Source organism: Solanum stenotomum, chromosome 5 (assembly GCF_019186545.1).
Source record: "Solanum stenotomum isolate F172 chromosome 5, ASM1918654v1, whole genome shotgun sequence".
Classification (NCBI taxonomy): Eukaryota; Viridiplantae; Streptophyta; class Magnoliopsida; order Solanales; family Solanaceae; genus Solanum; species Solanum stenotomum.
The window spans coordinates 45,296,744-45,313,720 of NC_064286.1; the positions used below are offsets into that span (position 1 = coordinate 45,296,744).

The window sequence follows — 16,977 nt, forward strand, 5'->3', positions numbered from 1 at the left end:
ATGGATTCAAGGTTCATGATCTCATGTTTATGACTGATTTCATGATGTTTAGATGTACCTTAGAGTTTTGGAATCAACTAGAAAACATAGGTACATTGCTAAGGAATAAGTACGAAAAGATGGGGGAAGAATGGGAAGACCAGAGCTCTGAGAGGCGCGGGGCGCCAGCCATCAACATTCAGAGAACAAGTTGGGGCGCTTTGATGGTGCATCGCCCCAGAGCCCCACGTTCAGGGACTGCTTTGGGGCGCGCTGGCTGGCGCGATGCCCCACTCCCTTTCCCAAGTGTTTGACGAGTTTTCTTCTCCGTTTTTCAACTCTAAATCCTTTAAACTTCAATGGTTCTTTCCCCAAACACTTAAGATCATTTATACCCTTAATACATGATACATTCAAACAGAAATTTCACTCGGAAACATGAATGAAATCGCAAGAAACTTCAACAAAACAACCCACAAGAATTCAAATGAATTTCATGAAGAACTCAAAGGATTTACATTCAAATCACACATATTTCGCTGAATTGAATCTTGATTGGCGCGTGGGTGAACTAACCCAATGCTATTTGATCTCACATACCTTTTAGGGCTCACCCCGACGAAATCCACAAGCTACCCTTGATGAAATCGACGAATCTTGGACGTTCTTCTCCTTTCTCCTCTTTTCTCCTCGTCTCCATGCCCTAGCATAAAATTAACTTTTCTAAAACTGACTAAAATCTGACTTTACCCCAATTAAACTCCTAAAAATGAATTGGAATAGTTAGGTAAGGAAAAGTCTAAATTACCATTCAAAAATCCGGATTAGACTTTCCTTAATCCAACAGCCCAACTTCCAAAGGGCATAACTTACTCATAAGAACTCGAAATCGCGCAAACTTGGCGGAGTTGGAAAGATCATTACAAGAGATTTCCAACCATATCTGGAAGTACATGTAACTAATCTTGAGCTAGGAGTTATGGACGTTTGAAGTTGACCAAAACTCAACTTTTCCTAACTTAAACAAATTTCCAGATTTTCATTCTTTCCAAAAATGACTATTTCCAATTATTAGCTTCTTCCTAGTTATTTCAAATTGCAAGATGTTACAATATATCCCCTTTGGAAACATTCGTCCTCGAATGAGATTACTCCTTCTAAGCTCAGGGTGAAATATCAAGTTCAAACACCATACAAGCAATTGCAAACAAACAACATGCTCACTCATAATTTAAAGAGTACTAAGAAGAGAATTAGTACCTTGATCTGCATTTTTCCCGGACTCAAAGCGATGTGGATATATTTTCTTCATATCCTCTTCAGCTTCCCAAATAGCTTCCTCAACAAATTGGTTCCTCGAAAGGACTTTGACTGATGCTACTTCCTTAGTCCTCAACTTGCGTACTTAGCGATCTAGAATCTGAACCAAAATCTCTTCATAAGATAGACTATCCTTGATCCCAATATCTTCAGTTGTTATGATCAATGACGGATCGCCCATGCACTTCTTCAACATAGAGATCTGAAACACCGGATGAACCACGGCTAACTCTTGTGGTAGCTCTAACTCATAAGCTACATTGTCGATCCTCTTGGATATTCGATAAGGTCCAATATACCGGGGACTAAGTTTCCCCTTATTACCAAACCTCATAACACCCTTCATGGGTGAAACTTTTAGCTATACCCAGTCATCCACTTCGTACCCTAACGCCCTTCTCCTAACATCAATGTAAGATTTCTGACGACTCTATGTCATTTTCAACCTCTCTTAAATCACTTTCACCTTCTCCATAACTTGATGAACTAAATCTAGTCCTATCAACCCTGCTTCACCAACTTCAAACCATCCAATAGGAGATCTACATCTTCTCCCATAAAGAGTTTCATAAGGAGCCATTTGGATGCTAGAGTGGTAACTATTGTTGTAAGCAAACTCAATGAGAGGTAGGTGATCATCCCAATTCCCTTTAAATTCAATCACACAAGCCCTCAACATATCTTCTAAGGTCTGAATAGTGCACTTTGCTTGCCCATTTGTCTGAGGATGAAAGACAGTACCTAAGTTCACCTTTGAACCCAAGCCTTTTTGGAATGACTTCCAAAACTGTACAGTAAATTGTGCACCTCTATCTGAAATAATGGAGATCGGAACCCCATGAAGTATTACCACCTCTTGAAGATACAACTTAGCATAATCTTCTGCCGAATGAGTAGTCTTTACCAGTAAAAAATGGGTTGATTTTGTCATTTTATCTACAATCACCCAAATAGAATCATGCTGTCTGCGAGACCTTAGTAAACCTGTGACGAAGTCCATATTAATCATCTCCCACTTCCATTCCATAAGTTCTATATTCTGAGCCAACCCACTGGGCCTTTGGTGCTCTACTCTAACTTGTTGGCAATTTGGACACTTAGCAACAAATTCTACAATGCCCTTCTTCATACTATTCCAGCAATACACCTATCTCAAATCACGATACATCTTTGTGGAACCCATATGAATGGGATATCTGGAGCTATGAGCTTCCTCCATGATCCTCTCTTGGAGTCCATCCACCATAGGTACACACAATATTCCTTGATATCTCAACACACCATATCCCCCTTGTTCAAAAGCTAATACTTTTTGCTTATGAACATTTTCCTTTAACTCAAGAAAAATGGGATCTTGGTCTTGCTTTTCCTTCACTTCTGACACTAATAAAGACTCAGCCCTATTCATCAACACTACTCCTTCTGTGGAATCCATTAGCCGGACTCCTAAGCGTGCAAGTCTATGCACATCCTTCGCTAACTCTCTCTTTTCTTTCTCAACATGGGCGGTACTACCCATAGACAACCTGCTCAAGGCATCAGCAACAACATTAGCCTTACCTGGGTGGTAAAGAATACTCATGTCGTAATCCTTGAGTAATTCTAACCACCTCCTTTATTTGAGATTAAGCTCTTTCTGAGTGAACACATATTGCAGGCTCTTGTGATGAGTGAACACATCAACATGAACACCATACAACTAATGACGCCATATCTTCAAAGCAAATACTACCGCAACCAACTTTAAGTCATGGGTTGGGTAATTCTTTTCATGAACTTTCAACTGTCTGGAGGCATAAGCTATAACTTTGCCATTCTGCACTAATACACAACTCAAACCAACTCTAGATGCATCACAATACACCACAAAACCTTGAGTACCTTCTGGTAAGGTCAAAACTAGGGCAGTAGTCAACCTCTTCTTTAATTCCTGAAAGTTTTTCTCATAAGCTTCAGACCATTGAAATTTCACTATTTCTTGAGTCAACTTGGTCAAAGGAGACGAAATGGGTGAGAACCCTTCTATAAACCTTCTATAATAGCCAGCCAAACCCAAGAAACTCCTAATATCAGTTGGAGATATGGGTCTAGGCCAACTCTACACTGTCTCTATCTTTTGGGTACAACTCTAATTCCATCACTGGAAACTATGTGGCCCAAGAACGCCACACACTCAAGCCAAAACTCACATTTTTAAAACTTAGCATATAACTCCTTATCTTTCAAAGTCTGAAGAGCTATTAAGAGATGGCTAGCATGATCTTCTTCATTCCTTGAATAGATTAGTATGTCATCAATGAAGACGATAACAAACATATCTAAATAAGGTTTGAAGACTCTATTCATAAGGTCCATGAACGTTGCAGGTGCATTAGTTAAACCGAACGACATGACCAGAAACTCATAATGACCATAATGGGTCCTGAATGTTGTGTTTGGAATATCACATTCCCTTATTTTCAACTAATGGTAGCCAGATCTGAGGTCTATTTTCGAAAAACAAGAAGCACCCTGAAGCTGATAAAAAAAAATTCTCGAAAGAGGATACTTGTTCTTGATGGTAACCTTGTTCAATTGGCGGTAATCTATACACATCCTAAGGGAACCATCTTTCTTTCTCACAAATAAGACCGGAACGCCCCAAGGTGCGACACTTGGCCGAATAAACCCTTTTTCTAAAAGGTCTTTTAACTGCTCTTTAAGCTCTTTCAACTCTGTTGGTGCCATTCTATATGGCAGAATGGAGATAGGACGAGTATTTGGGAGAAGGTCTATACCGAAGTTTATCTCTCTCTCAAGAGGGACTCCGGGAAAATCATCTGGAAACTCTCTTACTATTGAAACTGACTGAATAGGAGGTATCTCAACACTAGAGTCATTAACTCGGACTAAATGGTAGACACACCCCTTAGAAACTAACTTCCTTGCCTTAAGGTATAAAATGAAACGACCTTTAGGCACTGCTGAACTACTTTTCCACTCTAAGACTGGCTCATTTGGAAACTAAAACTTGACTACTCAAGTTCTATAATCAACTGAGGCATAATAGGCATGAGGCCAGTCCATACCAAGAATGACATCAAAATCTACCATGTCCAACTCAATTAAATCAGCCATGGTACTCTTGTGATTGACGGAAATGGGACAATCACGATAGACTCTCTCTGCTAGAATAGACTCACCAATAGGCGTAGAGACATTGAATGGTTCACTAAGTTGCTCAGGAATAACATCAAAGTTCATAGCAACATATGAAGTTACAAAAGATAAACTCGCTCCTGGATCTAGTAAGGCATAAACAGTAAAGTCAAAGACTTGAATCATACTAGTGACAACATCTGGTGAATCTTCTTGCTCTTAGCGATTATTGATAGCGTATAAGCGGTTTGTTCCTCCGCCAGTATCGGAAGTAGCCCCTCTGGGTGCAATTATGTCTGGTGGAGCAACTGAAGAAGACTGGGCTCTATTGCCCCTATTACCATTTCCCTGCTTGTTCTTTGGACAATCTCACATGAAATGCCCAGTCCGACCACACTTGAAATAACCAGTGGAGCCCTCACGACAAATACCTGAGTGGTTCCTACCACACTTGGCGCAGGCAGGAGGCTTACTACCCCCTTGCGCCACACTACCCTGTGAATAGACATGTTTAGCTCTAAAGTTCTGATTATTATACTCACATTTGTTCTTATGTGCATGTGCACTAGCAGATGATGGAGCAGGGCCTTTTGTTTCTGTTGAAGCGATAACCGGTTGGCATTACTCTTCTGCTACCCGGACTCATTCCCTGTCTTAGCCCTCTTGTTCTTGAACTCCTCTCTATCTATCAGCTTTTCTTCCATTACATGTTGCACATAGACCATCAACCTCGAAATGTCCATGTCCCCAATAAACATTGCTTCTCGGCCCTCTTTGCTTGATATACGACCCAACCCAGAAACAAACAAGCTCATTCTAGTCCTCATGTCCTTAACCATCTCTGGAGCCTAACAATATAGTTGGGTGAACTTCAACCTATACTCATGCACACTTAGAGAATCCTGCTTAAGTGTTAGAAATTCCTGTACCTTAGCCTCTTTCAATTCTCGGGGAAAGAAATGCCCTAAGAAAGCCTCTTCAAAACATGCCCAACTCGCAGGTGGTACATCCTCAGCTCTACCCCTTTCCATTGGTCAAACTAAGTCCTAGAAACATTCTTCAGTTGATATGCAGCTAGTTCAACTCGCTCAGTATCAGCAGTAGGGATGACCTCAAATACCTTCTTCAACATCTCAATGAAGTTCTCTGGATCCTCAGTAGTGCTCGAACCCATGAAACTTGAATGGTTCATCCTCAAGAACTCACAAACCCTTGAAGCGTTAGCCTCTTCTTGTCGGGCTCCTTTCTACTGCCCAGCTTGTTTGGTCACAACTTGACTAATCATCTTTATAGCCTCTCTGAACTCAACATTAGTAACTTCTCCTTGCGGATGCACTTCAGATGCATTGGGTAACTCTTGTTCCTTAACATTCCTCCTAGCTGGACAACTCTGACTGCTCTTCGTGGAGGCATGATTATCTGCAACATGCGCATGTACGAATTAGCAGGAAACTTTTTAGAGATAAACTCTAACGCACGAAAAGAGTGTGAAAGAAAGGAAAAATTCCTAAATGTTGCACCCTCCTAATTATAGATGTGGCGCGCTTCACACCGATAACTAGGACTCTACAAACACAAATTCATAGACTCCCTAGGACTCTTGAACTCTGGGCTCTAATACCAAGTTTGTCACTCTCTTAGCCTACACCCTGGACATGGCTGGAACTCGAAGACCATTGTTGGCCCCAAGCGAACCCTTGGCCTAACTTACTTAACTCAACGGAAGACAATATACATACTTATAATGATCAATAACACTTACCTGAACTGAATAATAAAATAACTGAGAATGTTTAAAGGTTAAACATTCAACTTGGCCAAAAGTGGCAACCCAAGTCTTAACAATAAGAAATGATAATGAAAAGACTCAAAGGACTAATATCTGACTGTCTATGAAACCTCTAAAACAACTGAGATGGATGTTGAGACAACCCTACAACATCCTAATGAACTAACTAGAAAGCAATGAAAATAGATCCTTCGGAATGCAAGGAGGCTCACCGACTGACTCTGAACTGCTCACTGGATCAACGGTGCGCTGGAATGCCGATCCTAGTTACCTGTGTTTGCATCATAAGACGATGCAGGCCAACTGGCATCAACACATTAAATGTACGAGTATGCAAGTTGGAATGCTAAAACAACGTAAGCTTGAAAAGGAAATCTGAAAGAAACACTTACTTGGCTCTTCTCAACTCATGAATGCTTAACTGAACTCATTTCAATATAAAACAGTTTAAAACAATATAAAGAAAAGTTGTTTAAAAACATTATGTCAACTCTGTGTATATACAAGGATACAACATAACTCTAAAATGTATGTAAAAAAACAATAAATTGATGTATATAAAAATACAATAACTTTTGTGAGAGTTTCTCTAACCGACAACCATCACATAAGAGTTATAGTGATGATACATCGATCTACCTCGCGCTGCCAGTGCATCCTATACCCGGCCAGAGGTATATGACCTAAACTACTAGGTGGATCCACTAGTCTATTGTGAAAAGGGTTCATCTAAAAAGTATGACCCTTTTCTACCCATGGTGGCTACATAGTTTTATGGAGACGTGAGTTATCTAAACTCATACTTGCCCCCAATTCGGTGCTCAATACTACTCCCAAAATATGATACTAGCTCTTTATGTTTAAAAGCATACTTCTTCTGTGATTTGATATTAGTGCTCAAAAACTTAGCTCAATGGCTATCTTGAAAATCTCAGTTTCCTTTCTTGTTTAAATGTGAAAACATTTACTCTTTGGGAATTCATAGTCCCGATATACTCTTTTGAAGAAAATTCACTTCAAACTTTACTCTTTGCTTAACTTGAACTTTAAGTCTTAAAACAAAGTTAAAACGTTTGTGAAAGATTTTTGAAAACTTTATAAACTTTGCTTTGACTTGCTTTTTAACCTCTAGACTTGACTCTTAACTTCTCTTAACTTTGATCCTAACTTTCCTTGAATTGAATTATGGATTAAAGGTTCATGATCTCATGTTAATGACTGATTTCATGATGTTTAGATGTACCTTAGAGTGTTGGAATCAACTAGAAAACAAAGGTATATTAATAAGGATCAAGTACGAAAAGATGGGGGGAAAATGGGAAGAACTGGCGTCCCTGGAGCTCTGAGAGGCGCGGGGCCCAACCCTCAACATTCAGAGAACAAGTTGGGGCGCTCTGGCTGGCGCGACGCCCCAGATCCCCACATTCAGGGACTGCTTTGGGGCGCGCTGGCTGGCGTGATGCCCCACTCCCTTTCCCAGGTGTTTGACGACTTTTCTTCTCTGTTTTTCAACTCTATACCCTCTAAACTTCAATGGTTCTTTCCCCAAACACTTAGGATCATTTATAACCTCAATACATGATAGATTCAAACCAAAATTACACCCGGAAACATGAATCAAATTGCAAGAAACTTCAACAAAACTACCCACAAGAATTCAAAGGAATTTCATCAAGAACTCCAAGGATTTACTTCCAAATCACAGATATTTTGCTGAATTGAATCATGATTGGCGCGTGGGTGAACTAACCCAATGATATGTGATCTCACATACCTTTTAGGGATCACCCCGACGAAATCCACAAGCTACCCTTGACGAAATCGAAGAATCTTGGACGTTCTTCTCCTTTCTCCTCTTTTCTCCTACTCTCCATACCCTAGAGTAAAATTAACCTTTCTAAAACTGACTAAAATCTGACTTTACCCCAATTAAACTCCTAAAAACGAATTAAAATAAGTAGGTAAGAAAAAGACTAAATTACCCTTCAAAAATCCGGATTAGACTTTCCTTAATCCAACTGCCAACTTCCAAAGGGCATAACTTACTCATACGAACTCGGAATGGCATAAACTCGGTGGCGTTGGAAAGATCATTCCAAGAGATTTCCAGCCATATCTAGAAGTACCCCTAACTCATCTTGATCTAGGAGTTACGGCTGTTTGAAGTTGACCAAAACTCAACTTTTCCTAACTTAAACGAATTTCCAGAGTTTCATTCTTTCCAAAAATGACTATTTCCAATTATTAGCTTGTTCCTAGTTATTTCAAATTGCGAGATGTTACATGGACAAAAAATCATTATTTTTATTTATTTATTTTTTTAAATGAAAAAGGGCCTAAAATACTCCCTCAACTATGTGAATTGGTACAAAATTATCCCTCTTCTACCTTTCGGAACCTAAAATGCCCTTGACGTCAACATTTTGGCTCTATTTTACCCCTCATCTTTAACAGCCTAAATATAAACTTATTTAGAAAATTCATTTATGATGTGTCACTATCCTATTAGCTACCCTTATAAGTAATTAAACTAATTAAAAAACCAAATACCCACCCAAAAGCCCCACCCGTAACCTAGATCTTTTAACCCAAATTCAACACTATCAACTGTATAATCTTATTCCTCTACTTTCCTATTTGTCTCTTTTCTCTCTGTTTTTTTTTCCTTTATCAGAACCACGAACAATGGTAAAGAAAAATTGATTGTAGAAGTGGTGGCAGCATATAACTTGATGCCAAGAGATGGTGAAGGTTCTTCATCACCATTTGTAGAAGTTGAGTTTGAGAATCAGAGACAAAGAACACAAGTAAAAATGAGAGATTTAAACTCTCTGTGGAATGAAAAACTTGTGTATCATTTGAATGATGTTGTTGATCTTCCTTATCGGACGATTGAACTGAATGTTTTCAACAAAAAAAAAGTCGAATACACGTAGAAATTTTCTGGGTTGAGCTCGGATTTCTGGGTCAAGCATTGCTAAAGAATGGAAAGAAGTGGCGCAACTTTACACACTTGATAAAAGGAGTCTTTTTTATCATGTGGTAAGTTTGAGTTTGAAGATTTATTTATCTGTAAGATCTGGTGACAGTGTTGAATTTGGGTTAGAATATTGGGTTTAAAGATTTGGGTTACGGGTGGGTATTTGGTTTTTTAATTAGTTTAATTAATTATTAGGGTTGCCAATAGGATAGCGACACTCCATAAAAACTTCATACTTTTACAACTACATATATTCTTGTGGATTCATCAGCTTGTCGATTCAATTTTCTTACTTTAACATAATTGATCTTTATTAGAACTAGGCAAATATCATCATTAGAATCTACCACTACCGGCAATGGTACCAAAATTGTTCACAGTAAACATGGTTACATTGCCCTTCTTTCTTCAATAGAAGTAATTGAAATCCAGAGGAAAATAAGAGTAAAAAATTCAGATCCAGATGCTACAAAATCATCAGAAAAACAGGAAAAAAGAACAAAGATTATTGTTCATGAGATTATTCAAAAAGATTATTGTTCATGAGATTATTCAAAAAAATGTAAAGATTCAATCTTTTGTACTAAACAACAAAAACCAATTAGATTTTTATCAATTTTCTGGTAAATTGCCTGCTCCTAGGGTTCGAAATTTTTTTTTTCAGAAAAAGGGTATTTCTGCAAAAATCTGGAAATGCGCCATTAATGGTAGATTGTCCGACCTCAAATTTATCGAAGGTAAAGACTCGCTTTTCACTAAAAAACAGAAGCCCTTTGAGTTTTGATCAATGTTCTAGTAAATTGCCTCCTATGGTTCGAAAAAGAAAATCAGGAAAATTTGCTACTGAGATTAGAGACCCATTTAGCAAGAAAAGAATTTGATTGGGTACTTTTAATACTCCCGAAGAAGCTTCCGAGGTTTATCAATATAAGAAATCTGAGTTTCAGGAGAAGTTGGAAAAGGCTAAAATGCAAATGTGGAAAATGTTATTTCTGCAAAATTTGAACTTGGGTCTTCTTCTTCGAGTGATCCATCATTAACGACTGATTCTCAAAATACAGATTCATCAAATGACTCTGATGATAGATTGAAGAAGGCTAATTGTTTGGGTTACTTGTTTGTTGGGTCGGGTGCGGTTAGAATAGGGATGATGGTTTCTTTTCATTTTCGGATAATTTATTCTATTTTGGGGTTTTCAGTTAAAAAAAGGATACACGTGATAAGTTTGCTAACAACAGGGGTAAGAATAACTCCAGTTTAACCATAAGGGCATAGTCAATCAATAAAACAAAGTTGAGGGATATTTTTGACCTTTTTCCTAAAATATTTACAAATTATTTTGAAAAATATTTCAAATTTTAAAAGAATTTCATTTTTTATTCCCCCCCACCCCACCCTCCCCCCTTCAAATTTTTTTTTAAAAATAGTTGTTTTTGAAAAAAATATTCTTGGGTCAGGTCCTGGGTCAAATCTTAAGGTAGGTTTTTGAATGATCATCGGAGTCTTTTCCTAGTTTGGTTGTCGGGGTCGGGTCCTAGATCAATTATCAGAGTTGATTTTCAAATCATAAATTATTTTCCTAAATAGTATTTTCTAGTCTCAAGCCAAAAATAAAAGATTTTTCTAAAAAATATTTTTCATTCACCAACCAAACCTTAAATAATATTTTCCATAAAATATTTTCTACTCACCCACCAAACATGAGAAAATAAGTTCGAAATCCACTTGTTTTTTAAAAAAAATTATTTTCTAGGAAAACATTTTCCTTCGTACCAAACACACCCTTAGTATCCAAGTTTTTGTTCGAATGGGAGATTTAGCTCTTTCTTGAGATTAATTGGAATTGGGAACTCCTACAAAATTTAATTGGACAAACAACCACTAATTTATTTTTTTTTATTTGTCTTTTAAAGTTAGGTTATGAAAAAGTGAAAAAGTGGGGTAAGGTTGTGGGATCATGAACATTTTCATCACTTTAAAAACTTGGGGTATAAAATATAAGTTTATAAAAAAATATTAAAATTCCAATACAATTAAACAAATATTATTTCAATTTTGAAACCTTTTCTCGAGACACCTTACTAAGAAGAAAACCTTTCTTATCTAACCTTTTCATCTTCCATCGTCTTTCTTGAAACCACAAACCTGAGAGTAAACCTAAACCTCTCCCGTCTTCTATTTTCTCACTAAATAAACCTTCATATGTTCCCTATATGCTATTGGATAAATAAAATTAGTTCAATCTTCTTCCCCATTGTTCAAAGTTATGTCACCAATCTATTGACATAAAATATGAGATCTTTTCTACTTATGTTGGTTGTGCAAAATTTGTTTGTTCATATAGGTAGTGTGTGTCACGACCCGAGCCTACACCTTGAACGTGGTCAGCACTGGAGAACCATTGTTGGTCCCCAAGTGAACCCTCATCCTGGTTGAATACAAGCGGAAGACTAACTCAAGCATACAATGCTTAAAACTGAATGAAATTCATGAAACTCAAATACAAAGGTTTAACTCAAATGATTTACATAGGCAACTCAAGTCTTTAAAAGATTTAACAAAATAAATGAAATAGACTTCTCAAACTCTGTTGTCTATCTATAAAGCCTTTACTATTATAGAAGGATACCGGGACAAGACATATGACATCTCAAGCTGACTGGAACTGCAAGTGGTATCAACGAAGCTCCTATTGATAACCCCTACCTGTATCTGCATCATGAAACAATGCATGTCAAATAACGTCACTACATGGAATGTACGGGCATGTAAGGGAAATTCTAAAGCATAAACATAAGCTTGAACTGATGGAAAAGAAACATACTTACCTTTTCTCAACTCAGCTCAACTTGACTCAAGGAATACTCAAAGGTATTAAATCTTACTCAACTTAGAAGTACTCAAGTATAAGCTACTGAACTCAACGAAACATAGTTCAACTCAACTTAGAGAAATAAGGCTCAACTCAATAATAAGACACTCAACTCAAGATAAAGCAACAATAAAAGATGCAATATACGAAAATCTTTTATAACAATAGATAACAACTCAATGTATTGAAGAATACAATAACAACTCAGTTTGTATATAAAAATACAATATAACTCTGTGGGAGATTCTCTAATCAACAACCATCACTATGAACTATGTAATGATACATTGTCTAGCCCACACTGTCAGAACTGTCCTATACTTTGTCAGGGTATAAACCTACTACTAAGTGGATCCACTAGTCTATGCTAAAAAGCATTAAGGAATCATATAAAAAGTATGACCCTTTCTACCCACGTTAGGTACATGGTTTATGAGGACTTTGAGTTATCTGAACTCGTCTCCATATCGATGCTCAATACTACTCCCAAAATGTAACTAACTCATATGTTTAAAAACATAACTCTTTATGTGGTTTTAGATTATTACTTAAAAATCTTTCTCTTAAAAGAGATGGTACTCAAAACTACTCAAAAACTCTTTTGGAAATCGGTGTTTCCTCTCATCTTAAATGTAAAAACATTTCCTCTTGGGAATACTTAGTTCCCATATATCATTTTAAAGAAAATGAACTAAGCTCTACTCTTCCTCAAACTCAAATGCTCAAGTCTTAAAACAAGTTATAAATAATTGTAAAAAATACTTCTCAAAATAGGGTTCATACCGAATTATAGATGTGAACGACTCAATTCAAGGTATTTAATAACCATACATAAAACTCAATACTTAGAATTCAACAACTCCAGAACCCAAGGATTCAATGATACTACTCATCTCACGATGTTCGACTCAGGTTCATGTGGAATTATGGGCATGAACATCTCAACTCAAGGATTGTCATGGGTAACATGTAGTAGTCCCATGATTAGGAAGATAATCTCAAAAGGATTTGAAACTCAATACTCAACACTTAGAACTTAGAGATACTACTCCTTTCAAAGATATTCAAATTATGGAGTTCATGCGGAATTTATGGTCATGAATGACACAACTCGAGGGTCTAAATATCAATATAGAACTCATGTGTACGACTCTTCTCATTCTCATACTTACTTCCTCAAAACTTAGCTCAAATCAATAGTTGATCACAAAGGATTTACAATCTAACTCAAAAACTTTCTTGAACTCTACTCTTAACTCTTTCGTGAATTTGAATTATAAATTCAAGAGTTTTGATTCATGATCTCGATGATAATGTAGACTTATGAATACATTCTTCTCATTTTCATACTCACTTACTCTCGAGTCCTGAAACAATTTATAAGTATTTGTAGAAGACTCCTCGAAAAAACTCAACGGGACTTTCTCAAACAACTCTGGAGAACTCTCAAGACTTAACTCTTAACTCTACCTTGAATTTGAATTATGAATTCAAGGTTATTATTCATGTTATGAATGATTTCTAGATGTTTAGAATTATTTTAGCGTGGTTAGAATCGATAGAACTTGAAGGTACCCTTTTAAAGGACTCAGACGGGCAAAATGATGGAGAAGGAGTGGGGGCAGGCGATCATGGCGCACTGAGTGGTGCATGGCGCCATCCCTTATCCTAAAAACAAGTGTTTCTGGCACACTATTGGGGCGGCGAACCAGCCCCAACCCAGAAAACTTCGACGACTTTTCTTTCTCCTTTTTGGACCAACTCATCTAGAATTGAATGGCTTCTTCCCCAATCACTTAGATTTGAATACCCAACCAAAGTACACGATAATCTACAAAAAAAAACTTTCAAATTACTAACTTTCAACTCAAGAACTCATCAAAATCCCAACAATCAAGATTGCGAATGGAATTTCAAGAAAACTCAATAGTGGTAGAAAAATAAGAACTATTCATGAATAGTAGTCATGAAAAGTAGTCATGAATAGTAGTAAATAGTAATGGACATGCGTAAAAAATGTGTTAGGATAAGTATTTAGAATAGTAAATTTGTATGTCTATATATAGACTTAGTAGTAAACATTGTAAAGGGAGGCAACGCCTAAATAAAAACTCTCTTAAGATACTAATTACTTAAAAGTTAATGGATAAATCTGAAATTCAGTCAGATATTTCAGATAGCATGGCTAAGCAAGAGGCAAAGGTATATTGTTCAAAAAATATGCGGAACTAATTTCATATATTCCTGAATATCATATATATGATTGAATAAATTTTTGTTAGTTATTATGTATTAGAATTATTTGAATCATGATTTCTAGTTTATTAGCACACTGGAAATAGGAGAAAATTTCTATACTATGTCATCCTAATGTTGAAACCGGTAGGCGAGGAAGCCGTTTAGGGAAGTAAACAAATAAACAAAGTTGAGGCGCTGATAAGAAGGAAGTATCCGCTAAAGTTCGATGCTAGTAGTGACAGAAAAACATGATAAAGATAATCTAGTTCATAATGATCTAATATGAATTTAATCAATTATGAATATGATAGGAAGGAATAATTTGAAATAAAAAATCTGTATAATAAAGAACATGACTACATACATGCATGATGAAATGATAAAAAACTACGAAACTTTAATCTTCTATGTACTTAAAAATATAGAAATAATCGAATTAAGAAGAATAATATGGGAAAAAACATTTAATGATTACGAATCAGAAGATATATTAAATCAAGAATGGTATGAAACAGACCTACATGATTTAGACTTCGAAAGAATAGAATGGTATGATTAGAAATAAATTCAGATTAAAATGAACTACGAATATTTACAATATTGGATAAAATCTATGGAAGATATAAAACTATTAGAACAAATAATGGAGGAAAATTTATATATGTACCAAAGAATCGAAGATATGTTATATCTAGAATATATCATAAATAATATTAAAGAAATATTCAGATTAAAACAACTATCGGAAGAATATTACAATAAATCTTATTACATATTACCATGAATTTAGCACTACCAAAATATAATATTAAAGAGATATCAAGTTTAAGACACTTAGTAAAAAGATATTATAAGAAAATCTTAAAAATAAGTTACTCACCTACCACACTACCATCTACCACACTACCACTTTCATGAATCTCCTAGCAACCAGTTCCGCCACGAAAAATGGTATCAGAGCTATGGATAATAAGAAACACGGTAAGAAACATACGAGTAGAAAATTAAGAAAAATAAGAAGAAAACTAAATAAATTATATCCGGAATATAAACAACTTAATATCACAAAGACTGATAACGAAAAATTAAATCAATTAATAGATAATATATCTAAAATAGAATATAAATATATTCAATACTTAAAAATACAATGAATAACAAGAATAGCGAATATAGACAAAAACTTAATGAAGTAATTATAGAAAAACGACAAGAATTAGAACATAGGCAAAATAGACTTAATAGTAATATATTTGCAGGAATTTGTCACAAATCTATACTAGCACAAAGAAAGACTATTTTTTATCTAGAAATACAAATAAATAACTTAGAATATAAACTACAACATAATTTATAAATGAATAAAGAAGAATACGCAATAGATGAAAAAACATATGAAAATTATGACGGATTAAAAATAAAGATAATATTTTCTAATCTAGGAAGAAGATATAAGAAAATAGGTGATAATATAAGTTTAATGTTAGAAAAAGAAACGGTAAAACTAGAAGATAGTTTAACTGCTATGGTAAGAATAACAAAAGAAAATGAAGAAATAGATAGAAGAACGGAAATTGAAAAAATAAAACAACAAGCAAAAAAGGAAGTACAACAATTAGAAGAAGTAAAAAATACTAAAATAATAGAGCTAGAAAAAGAGCTAGCAATATTAAAAGAAATGTATGAAATTAAACAAAAAGAAAAAGAACAAAAAACAAAATTAGCAAATGAGATAATTAAAATTAAAGAAAAATTGCAATTACAAGATGAATTAGAAGAAAAAGAAGAAAATAACCAAGATAATCTACCCGAAATAAGAGTTGATGAAATAAACGATGATGATCTAGAACAACATTCGGAAACAAGTGAAACATATACGGAACTTTTAGCAAATATAGATAATACAAAGAATTTAGAAGTAAATGCAGAAGACGTAGACATGGACGAAAAACCTAGCACATCAGGAGTAAAAAACCCAAAAAATTTTAATCCAAAATATTATAATAAAAATTATGAACAATATAATAAAGAAAAAACTACATGGGATAAAAGATTAAATAAAAAATGGACGCCTAAACCAATAACTGGACAACATGAATTTTTAGATTTAGACTGTGTAGCAGACATAAATAAAACAATCCAATTATGGGTAGGATACATATCAAAACAATTAATAGATAACAAGATAGTAATAGCAGAGGCACCAGGATACATAGAAAGAACAATTATAGGAACAGTAAAATTATGGCTACAAAATTTAACAAATGAAAGCTTAACAACTTTAAGAAATAATAAAAAATTTGATGGTGAAATAGCCACTACAACCATGGAAATATTATATAAATACGAAATAGCTATAAGAAATGAATTTAGTAGTATGACAACAGAGGTAGAAGAACAAAATAAAGAAAAAATCATAAATCGGAATCTAATGACAAAATTAGCAATATGTAATATGTGTTACATAGATGAATATACATGTGCATTTAGAGAATACTATTATAAAGGAACATATAGCATAGAAGAAGGTAAAGAAATAAGAAAATTATATTTTACAAAATTACCAGAACCTTTTAATTCAAAAATAATAAAAAGTTGGAATGAAGCAGAATTAACAGATACCTTAGGAGCTAGAATAAAATTCTTACAACGATGGTTTAT

The 16,977-nt window shown here is 35.2% G+C and overlaps 1 pseudogene; it reads left to right on the plus strand.

Annotated features, from left to right (window-relative positions):
• Positions 1–119: 119 nt before the first annotated feature.
• LOC125864041 (uncharacterized) lies at positions 120–10,450 on the plus strand (annotated as a pseudogene).
• Positions 10,451–16,977: the final 6,527 nt, after the last annotated feature.